Source organism: Lynx canadensis, chromosome B3 (genome assembly GCF_007474595.2).
Source record: "Lynx canadensis isolate LIC74 chromosome B3, mLynCan4.pri.v2, whole genome shotgun sequence".
Classification (NCBI taxonomy): Eukaryota; Metazoa; Chordata; class Mammalia; order Carnivora; family Felidae; genus Lynx; species Lynx canadensis.
In genome coordinates, this window is record NC_044308.2 from 112,333,007 (window position 1) to 112,343,337 (window position 10,331).

Sequence of the window (10,331 nt, forward strand, 5' to 3'; positions counted from 1 at the left end):
ATAATATACTTTTGTGCAGAGTTAATGCAAAAATTAAATGAGATTTATGTGAAAGCATCTAGAATGCCTGGCACATGTTAGATATTTTTGGTACATGTTAGCTAAATAAATGAATTGAATGAGGACCCAAATAAACTAACAGTGCTTCCAATTTTGTTTCATGTCTGATGTCTCCACCCACTAGAATGAAAGCCTCATGAAAGTAGGGATCAATCTTGTCTGTCTTCTTTCACTGCTGAATCCCTAGAGCCTAGAACAGTGCCTGCATACAGTAAATGTTGAAATGTATAATTGGATAATTAATGAATAAATATCATCAGTCATCATTCTTAGTTTACTCTGACCCCCCATTTTAATTTCAAGGTAAAAGGGCCTATTTAAGATAAAAGAGCAGGCCTCTTTCAAGTGACGTTATTCATAATTTGATTCTGAGAAAAGTCAAAGAGCAAGGCCTCTCCCAGATGGGTGTGGAACCCGGGCAACTCAGCCTGTCCTGCCTGTCCAAGCTAATCTCACTTGAAAGGAGGCTGCATGGTCAGCAAGTTTCATAAACCTCTTGGGATATCATTAAAGGCAGAAATTTTGAAAGCGATTTTAATTATATTCAGAAAGTAGGAATAGGTGTAATACCTACATGGCCCTCCCTCCAAGCGTGAGACCGGCAGTGGCTACCCTACATACCCTAAGGATGAGCTTGTTAAAGACAACCATCATTTGTGAATTAATCACTATTTTCAAATAAAGATCACAGTACAGTCAAGGATTTCTTTATAATAACATTACACTCATTAGCATTGCCTTCTTAGTTTGGAGAGAATTAGAGACATGTCTCTTAACCCTAGGTGCACCATGGGAATATGTTCCATATGGGAATGTCATCTTTCCTACGCGTTGCATGAGGAAAAAAAGTTGGCAAACACTGGTCTAAACTAGGGTTTTCAGGTCAGGTTTCTAGAGCCTGTGGTTGCATATCTGGGATAACCAAGGTCTTAAACTTGAGGGTGACCATATAACTGAAATAAATTGTGTTGGGCCTCACTTGGCTCATTCTCAACTTGTTCTCTTATTAGGAGACACACAGTTGGGAAATCACACAGTAATTATTAGCACAATAATCTCTTCACTCTTCATTTCTTAAGTGGAGAAATATGCACCCCAGCGTAGAGAGTGCATTCTGAATGCAGAGCAAGAATCTTTTAAGTCCTTTCTTTGCCTATTGTTGCCTCTCTCAGCCTCACAACAACACAGTTGCTCCTGAAAAAATTCAGTCTCAATTACCACCTTCTCTCAACCTCAAACATCCAGTCCGAGGGTCTATCTCTTATCCCCCATCTCCCTGATGGCATTAACCATTAATCTGCTTACTCAGATGTATGCTCTGGGTGCAGTTTAGCCTTCTGGACTTCAGTGCTGATTAAGACAGATACCCTTCATTATCAGAAGTATCTGCAAGTAACATGAAGTTTTTTGTTTGTTCTGTTTTCTATTTTGTTATTATTTTTTCTAAGTATAGACGTTTCAATATTTTCTTTTTCTCCATACTTTCTATTGTTAAGTTAGCATGTATTGATTTTATAATAAGAAAAAAGTCTTTAATTTTAAAAGTTTCTACACGCATATTAGAGAAACTTTGGAAAATCCAGAAAATAAAGGACAAACATAATCACTGAGAACACCTTGGTTTTAGTGCATCTTCTTCAGTCTTCTCTAAATGACACACAGACACACATACTATACTGTTCTCTATTATTTGATTTTGTGTTTTGAGTATTTTCTCTTTTTATTAAATATCTTTCAAAATATGATCTTAATGGTTCCTTTGCATTTTTATTGTATGGACATATTATAATGTATTCACCCATTCTCCAGTTGTTAGAAATTTGGATTGCTTCCAATTTTTTTACTACTTTACAATAAATGGTCATTAATCTTTTATATATGATATTTCCTTAAAATGGATCAATAAAAATTAGAATTCCTGAGCCAAATCCTATATACATTTCCTAAAATTTTGTGAAAAATTCCAACTGTACCCCAAATAGAGACACTGGTATAATGAACTCACCTGTATGTATCACCACATGCTCAACATTATATCAAAATTATGCAACATCTTTATGTTTGCAGTTATTGATACGCAGGATACTGCCTAATTGCTTTCCAAAAACGTACCAGTTTTCATGCACACCAGCATTGTGAAGCCCCCACAAGTACTCCAACCAGTACTGAGTGTTTTCAATATCTAATCTCTGCTGGCTAATTTGGTCAGCTATTTCAAACCCAAGTTGTCAGAATCTGGCATTCCATTGCCCCACTGTCCATTCCAGATCCTCTGTGAATTCCTTTTATCCCACAATATAGTTTCTGTCTTTCAAGATGGTCTGCCTCTCCTCAATCCAGCAGAGGAGCTCAGGCTTCAGCTGACAGTCCTTCAGCCTCTGGAGAATGGACGTGGCAGCAGCTCCCTCTCTGCGCGAGTATTCTTAGTGTACCCGGGGCAGCACAGGCCCAGCTGATCATCCCATTACTTGTCGGGACTTACTGTGAGTAATGATTGAAGGTTGTTGGCAGCTTTTAATCTCATGCTAACAGCTTCCATATGTCAGCCTTCTTTAAGGTCTGCATCTTTGCTGAGTAGACTAAAATTTAGAATATATATATATATTTAAACATGGCTTTTTATATGCATTATCAAAGCTAGGTTGGTCTATTTATAGAGAAATTGAATATCTCAGCAGCTTAGTATTTTTATTTGAGGCTAGATGTTCATAAGCAAAGAATTATTTATTATTATTATTATTATTGTATAAGTAATATAATGGCTCTATGGTGTACTGGAAAGATTACTAAGATGGGAATAAAGAGTCAAAATGTAGGCTTGACTCTGTTATTAACTAGTTATGTAATGCTAGGTTAGTTTTAAAATCACTCAAGATTTAATTTTGCCTTCTTAAATTTTCTAAAATCCCTTCCAGTTCTAAAACTCCACAACTTAAAAATGTCTTGATATAATCTATTACCCATTTTCTATTAAAAATGCACTTTAAAAGATGATAAATAGGGGCGCCTGGCTGGCTCAGTCAGTGGAGCAACTCTTGATCTCTGGGTTGTAAATTCAAGCCCATGTCGACTGTAGAGACTGCTTAAAAATAAAATCTTACCAAAAAAAAAAATAAAAAATAAAAAAAAAAGATGATAAATAGCTTAGTAGCTGTTATTATATTACCTGTGAGGAGTAAGGTAAGTTGCCCAGTGGTGGGCAGCTGATAAATGTTTAACAACCAGTTCTCGAGGGGAAAAAGCCCTGATAAATATCGTTGGCCTAGTTCCTTCCATAGTATAAATACTCCCACCATAGGTTATTTAAAGCTACCAACTCCAAGTCACTGAGAGTAGAATTGGGAAGAGATAGACACAATTGTCTCACAAGCCTGTGTGAGCTAGTTCTGACACACCACTAGCCCTGCATTTATATGGTATTCCAGGTAGAATCCTTTACACTGCAAGTAACAGAAAATCTTGTTATCCATGGTTTAAACAATAGGGCACTTAATTTTTTCATGTGACAAGAAGTCTGAAGGTAAGTGGTTCAAAAGTCATTTCAGCAGCTCTACCACATCAGGGGGCTGGGTTCCTTTCTTTGTAATTCTCTTGGCCTTCCGCCTCCTTGTAAAATGCCTACAGTACCTCGGAATTTTCTGCCCTAAGAGGACAGTGTCCAAAGTAGGAAAGGAAAGATAGAACGTAAATATACTTTTTTCTTTCTTTTTTTTTTTCCTCCTTTTATTAGAGAAGAAACATTCTGCCTGGAAACCCCAGCAGTCTTCCCCTTATGTTTCCCTAGCCAGGACTGACTCTATGTCCATTCTTAGACCTATCACTGGCAAAGAGGATCTGAATTGTCATGACTGCTTCAGACCAACTGTGATTCCAACCCTGGCCTAGACACATGGCAGAAAGAGGAAGTAGCACTGATATAGGCAGGCAACAGTGTCTGCTACGTATGAAAGGGCTTCAAGCTGAAAAATGCTGATACTTTTAACTATCAAGTTCAATTCAATTTGGTAAATATTGAATCTGTTCAATGAGCAAGAGAAAGAACGTATCTGTCCCTCTTTCACCATGATCATATGCCCAAGAGTGGTTTTATAGAGGACTTCCTAGGGGCACCTGGGTGGCTCAGTCGGTTGAGTATCTGACTCTGCCTCAGGTCATGATCTCACAGTTCCTGAGTTTGAGTCCTGCAAAACACTGCTTGGATTATCTGTATTTAAATGCCTCTTTAAAAATGATAATTTAAGTACAGGAAAAAAAAACAAACAAACACAAAAACAAAAAATCTTAGCCCAGAAAAAAAAATGGATTGATTTATCTTGAATTGAGGTTCCAAATTGGTACTCTAGAAGCCAAATGAAATCCACAGATATGTTGTTTGGTCCATGCAGCATTTAAAAGTCAAGAGATCAAGGGGCACCTGGGAGGCTCAGTTGGTTGAGCATCCTACTTCTTGATTACGGCTGAGGTCATGATCCCAGGATCACGGGATCGAGGCCTGCGTTAGGCTCTCACTGAGCATGGATCTTGCTTAGGATTCTGTCTCTTTCTCCCCCTCTGCCCCTCTCCCCTGCTCTCTCTCTTAAAAAAAAAGTCAAGAGGTCACATAAAAACAGAGATTTCTACTTTCATTTGGGGTCAATAATTGGCAGAAATGGGTTTGAATTTTTGGCTTGAGCTTGATACGCAGGATACTGCCTAATTGCTGCCTAATTGCTTTCCAAAAACGTACCAGTTTTCATGCACACCAGCATTGTGAAGCCCCCACAAGTACTCCAACCAGTACTGAGTGTTTTCAATATCTAATCTCTGCTGGCTAATTTGGTCAGCTATTTCAAACCCAAGTTGTCAGAATCTGGCATTCCATTGCCCCACTGTCCATTCCAGATCCTCTGTGAATTCCTTCTACCCTGGAGAAGTGGTGGCCCCCCACCCCACTATAGACTGGGCCTCTGCTGCCCTTTCTCCCCCTCTCCCTGCCAAGGCTTATACCTGAGGTACCTTATGGCCAAAAACATACATTTTTTTCTAAATTATGGAAGGAGACTCATAATAGCCCTTGCAAAAAGTAAGAATGTTATCCTGTTTGTCTCATTTGACTCTAATCCTGAGGCTGGGCAGGTGTATAATAGGATTTTTAGAATATATGACAAATAAATGATTCTTGTATACATACATACATACACAGACTACATATTTCTATCTTCTACCCTCTACTAAACATTATTTTCAAGGACAGTCAAAAAGTTTAAGGTATCTTTGGAAGAACATTGGCATCTTTATAGATACCAGCCCATAGGATCTGGACCTTCCTTAAGGTGAATTCTGTGAGCCTTGGATCTCCTTATTAGACTTTTCCATTTTAAGAGATTCTACTTTTCCTATTTGCAACATACTACAATCCCCACATGGAACTGAAGCCTGGGTACTCTACCAGCCCCCCAAGTCCACCTAGTCTGTCCTAACTTCCATGTATCCAGTTGTGCACCTGAAAACCCAATATGCCTTACAAATGAGTACACCCAACATGTAACAGTAAATTCCATCAATCCATTCTCTACATCCACAAGCAAACTTCCTTTACAGATGGATGCACACACACGCATACGCACATGCACACACATAAACACATACAAAGATGAATAAAACTAGAAAATGCTTTTGGTTCCAAATATTTTATCCATATATTTAACAAATATATAGAAACAGAATAATTTTGCCAATTTGTTTCCTTATTTATACTTCTCTAGAAAGGATTTGGAGGTAATTTATTAAAATCATAAAAAAGGGGTGGTTCAGTCAGTTAAGTGTCTTGACTTCGGCCTAGGTCATGATCTCACTGTTCCCTAGTCTGAGCACTGCGTTGGACTCTGTTTTGACAGCTCAGAGCCTGGAGCCTGTTTTAGGTTCTGTGTCTCCCTCTCTCTCTCTGCCCCTCCCCCAGTCATGCTCTGTCTCTATCTCTCAAAAATAAATAAACATTAAAAAAATTAAAATCATTAAAAAAAAAGAAAAACTTATTAAAAAATCAAGACCAAGAAAATTTTAATTAGGTTAGAAGGTCATAAGCAGAGGTTAGGATCCAAATGTCCAAGGTCACAAAATTATCTGAGATTCTTAGCAAACCAAAAGAAAAGAAAAACAAAACTAGTTTACTGATATATCTCTAAGAAAAATTCATGCCAGTATTTTCCTAAAGAAGCAACACTTTCTTTAGTACCAAATTCTGAAAGAAATTTATGGTTTGCGGTCACCTGTGGGAAGTGCTGGTGACTGGGAGAGGTGGTGATGGAATGATGTCTTGGGTGATTTTCTTTACAAATGCAGGTAGCCTTCATAAAATTTTCTCAGGATATCTCAAGCAAAAGGTGAAGGTGTGACACAAAATATGACTCAGAGGAGGCAGTTCTACAGATGGCCCAGGAAAAAAAAAAAAAAAAAAAACTCAAGTAAGCAGCTTTCTGCTGATGCACTGTGATCAGAGAAGAAAGCTTGAAGTGATATTTCTCAAAGGTCAGTCCACAGACCACACATCAGAATCACCTAGGAGTGCTTATTAAAACCATATGTTTTGCAGATCTACAGAGTAGCAATCTCTGGGGGTGAGCCTGGAAATCTGCAGATTTTACAAGTTTCCCGGGGGATTCTTAAATACATCAGAGCCTAGAACCACTGCAAGAGTGCTGGTCTTTAATTCTTTTTTTTTTTTTTTTTTTTTTTTTTTTTTTGCTTGTATGTTCTAAAAGAATTTTCACATGTTTTATATCATTTCACATGTTTTTAGGTTGGATTCTAAAATTTATTATTTTAAGTTAAATAGCTACAAAAAACATTTCTGGTGTATTGACATACTGACATTTTCAAATAAATCTTTTATATCACTTTAAAATGTACGCAATTAATCTTAAAAACCCATATCCAATAACATCTAAAACTGTGAATAAGCCCTTCTTTAGCAGTCAAAATTTTTATATTTTTCTCCTTTTTTTCTTTGAACTCACATTTCCATCCCATTTCCCCACAGAATTTTTTATTCAAATGCAACATATTGTATGCTTGGAAGACTTTTTTTATCACCTTATCATACTTCTCTGCAAAATATGTATGTAACATTGAAATTTTATTTTTTATTTCCTGTGACCTTAAGGGTCTAAATGTTAACATTTCTTTAGAGTTGCATTAGCGTTATAATTATTAGTAGTACACAATTTTTTTCATAAATGATTTTTAAGTATAAAAAGTTATTTTGGAAATGCTTGTATTAATTGATGGGTGGACTGTCCCCTCCCCCGATTTAGTTCACATATTTACAGGTGAATATTATTTTATCTATATTTTACCTATATTATTCTAGTCTAGAATAATATAGACTTCAGCATCAATTTTATTTATATTATTTACTTTATATACAATACTCACTGAGAAAACTTGTTTACACAAATAAATAGATAGGAATGAAAGGTATTTTGTTACAGCAGTGTCACTGAAATCTTTGAACTCTTTCCGAATGATAAGCCAAAACCCATATAGTAATTTATCATCAAATCTCATTTGTAATAAATTTAAGCTGACAATTTTATTAGGTCATCCTTCAATTTTGTTGAAAGCAAAGAATTGGAAACCACCCGACCTGCAAAATAATTTGTAATCCAGTCATTAACAATCTTTCCCTCTCTTTAACCCCAACACCAGCATTTTGAACTGTGGTTAGTTTAATGCCCTAGAAGTTTTTAAACCCATCCCCTGAGCAAATCTCTAAAGTAAGACAAACAAGTCGCTGAAGTAAGACTTCAGATGGTTGAAAGGTATTTCGTTTTAACAAAAGGGAAAAATGTGATTAAGAAAAGGGAGATGGGGAAAGTGGCCAAGGGGCATTTGCAGGCAAATCCATTTTAGTGAAGAGTGCTTGTGGAAATTGAGGATCCAGCAAAAGACTCACTGAAAACCAACCTCATTTCCACCTTTCCTGAAATGCTTTTGTGAAAGTTCACCTGCCTCAGTGTGAAGACCATTGTACTAAGTATCTGGACACACTGAGAAAATGCATTACTTTCAAAAAGACCTCAACAGTAACACAGGGAATTCAAGAGTCCTGAAATGTAACTCAATCCTCAAAACTACCCGGATTCACTCCAAATGTAGATGCTACCTAGCTTGGGACAGCTATAAAGAGGTAAAACAGACAACAAAGTGGTCCTAACAAACAGCACAAGGAGAGGTGGGTGATCTTTAAGAACCTAATGTCTATGATTTTTCCAGCACTTCTCTACTTATTGGAAATCTTATAATGTCTTCAAGGTTGAACTGGCTCTGGGTCAGAAAGGGCCAGAAGGTCTTCATGTTTCCTCCCTCAGGAATTTTGTGGCCACAACCAAAACTGAGGGAGGGGAGAATAGAAAAACTTCTTTGTCTTGTGCACACTCTTACTTTTTTCCCCCTTAATATGAAAATAATTGCCTCTATTCTTGGAAACCTGGCTTAATTAGACTAATCTGATTCTTTACTGGTAAAACTAACACTAAAATGTTACTGCTCTGAGTTCTCTAATTATAGAGCATTCACGCTTTTTCTTAACAGATACTAAAATCAAATGCTATAATGTTGGATGAGGTCATTGTAAATAGCTTGTTATAAGGCCTATTTTGAGGTACCATATGAATTTCAGTGGATATTATGCAGTGACAAAGAAACATAATGTTTACTGCAGAAAAAAAATATGATTTGCTACTATAATTTATCTAAACATTGGTGAGGTCCTACAAGTTATTTCATAAGATGTTCGCTGACCATAACCTCCTGTTCCTCTTCCTTAGACCCCTTAAACTCAACCGCTTCCTGGTTTCTCCTCTTAACCACCCGCTCTTCAGTTTCTTCCCTGCACAGCGTGAATACCATGATCAACTCTCTCTTTTATGGATACTCTTACCAGACTGCTCAGCCCCCTTACTCCTTGAACTTCTGCTTATATATTCTGCCAAATCGCAGCTCAGAGTCAACCAACCATCTGTTCTTCCTACTATTGCTTCTATCTTGCCAAGTACTGCTGGAGAAATTGTATAACTGCTGATTCATGCCATGACAATCTGCAACTCCCAAACTCACCTTGACCTTTAGCACTACTTGGCGATCCTTTCACTCTTGCCTGGTTGGCTTCCTTTTCCATGGTGCAGGTGCTATTCCAAACCTCAAGTCATTGCTCTTCCCAAGTTTCCTACCATGCTTCCTCAATCAACAGATGACCTAACTTTCTACTGCAGGAAAAATCAGTGTTCAACTTCCCTCCTTTCAATTTCTAACAGTCATCTATAGCTTCACCCTCCCTACCTCTGTCCCAGAGTTAATGTAGTCTATCAATTATCCATTCAATACTAGTTTTTGATTTTAAGCTCTTTTAATGTATACATTATTACAAGACAAATATTCTTCTTGAAGTCAGATTACAAGTTGGAGAAATGGGCATCGGAATGTTAGGGAATAAAAGGTGCTGATTGGCCACTGAAAAGAACATATTCTGATGTCAGAATAGCAAATGTTCTTCCCTGTTCAATCATTTGCAAGCAAGGACACAAAGGAAGGTGAGTTGGATGCTGCCTGTCCATTAAGTGTTTTAAAATTCTAACATTATTCTGCCAACCAAACATTAAGACATGAAATTTAAAGAGGCTCTGCTTTAGTATCAATGCCATTATTGTTCTCTACTATTTGATACCACCTACATCTACAGTCTAAAAAAACTATTAGTAATAAGTCCACTTAGTTCCTTCTTTTAGCTAGTTTGTTCACCCTCATTAAATCCAACCTTTTCATGGGAACTCTTAAGACAACCAGTGTGAATTACATTGTGCTTCATCTGATATGACTGTTCTAATTTAATGTCATATTATACTAGCTATCATACAAAACGTACAAGTGGCACATATTTGCTTTAGAAAATGTATTTGTAGGGGCGCCTGGGTGGCGCAGTCGGTTAAGCGTCCGACTTCAGCCAGGTCACGATCTCGCGGTCCGTGAGTTCGAGCCCCGCGTCAGGCTCTGGGCTGATGGCTCGGAGCCTGGAGCCTGTTTCCGATTCTGTGTCTCCCTCTCTCTCTGCCCCTCCCCCCCTCCCCCGTTCATGCTCTGTCTCTCTCTGTCCCAAAAATAAATAAACGTTGAAAAAAAAATTAAAAAAAAAAGAAAATGTATTTGTAGAGACTGCCTAAGAAGGTCTGCTGTAGAAGATCCTGATAGAAAATATTTATCAGATCCAACCAGGGGCAGATCCAGGTTTTTTGGGA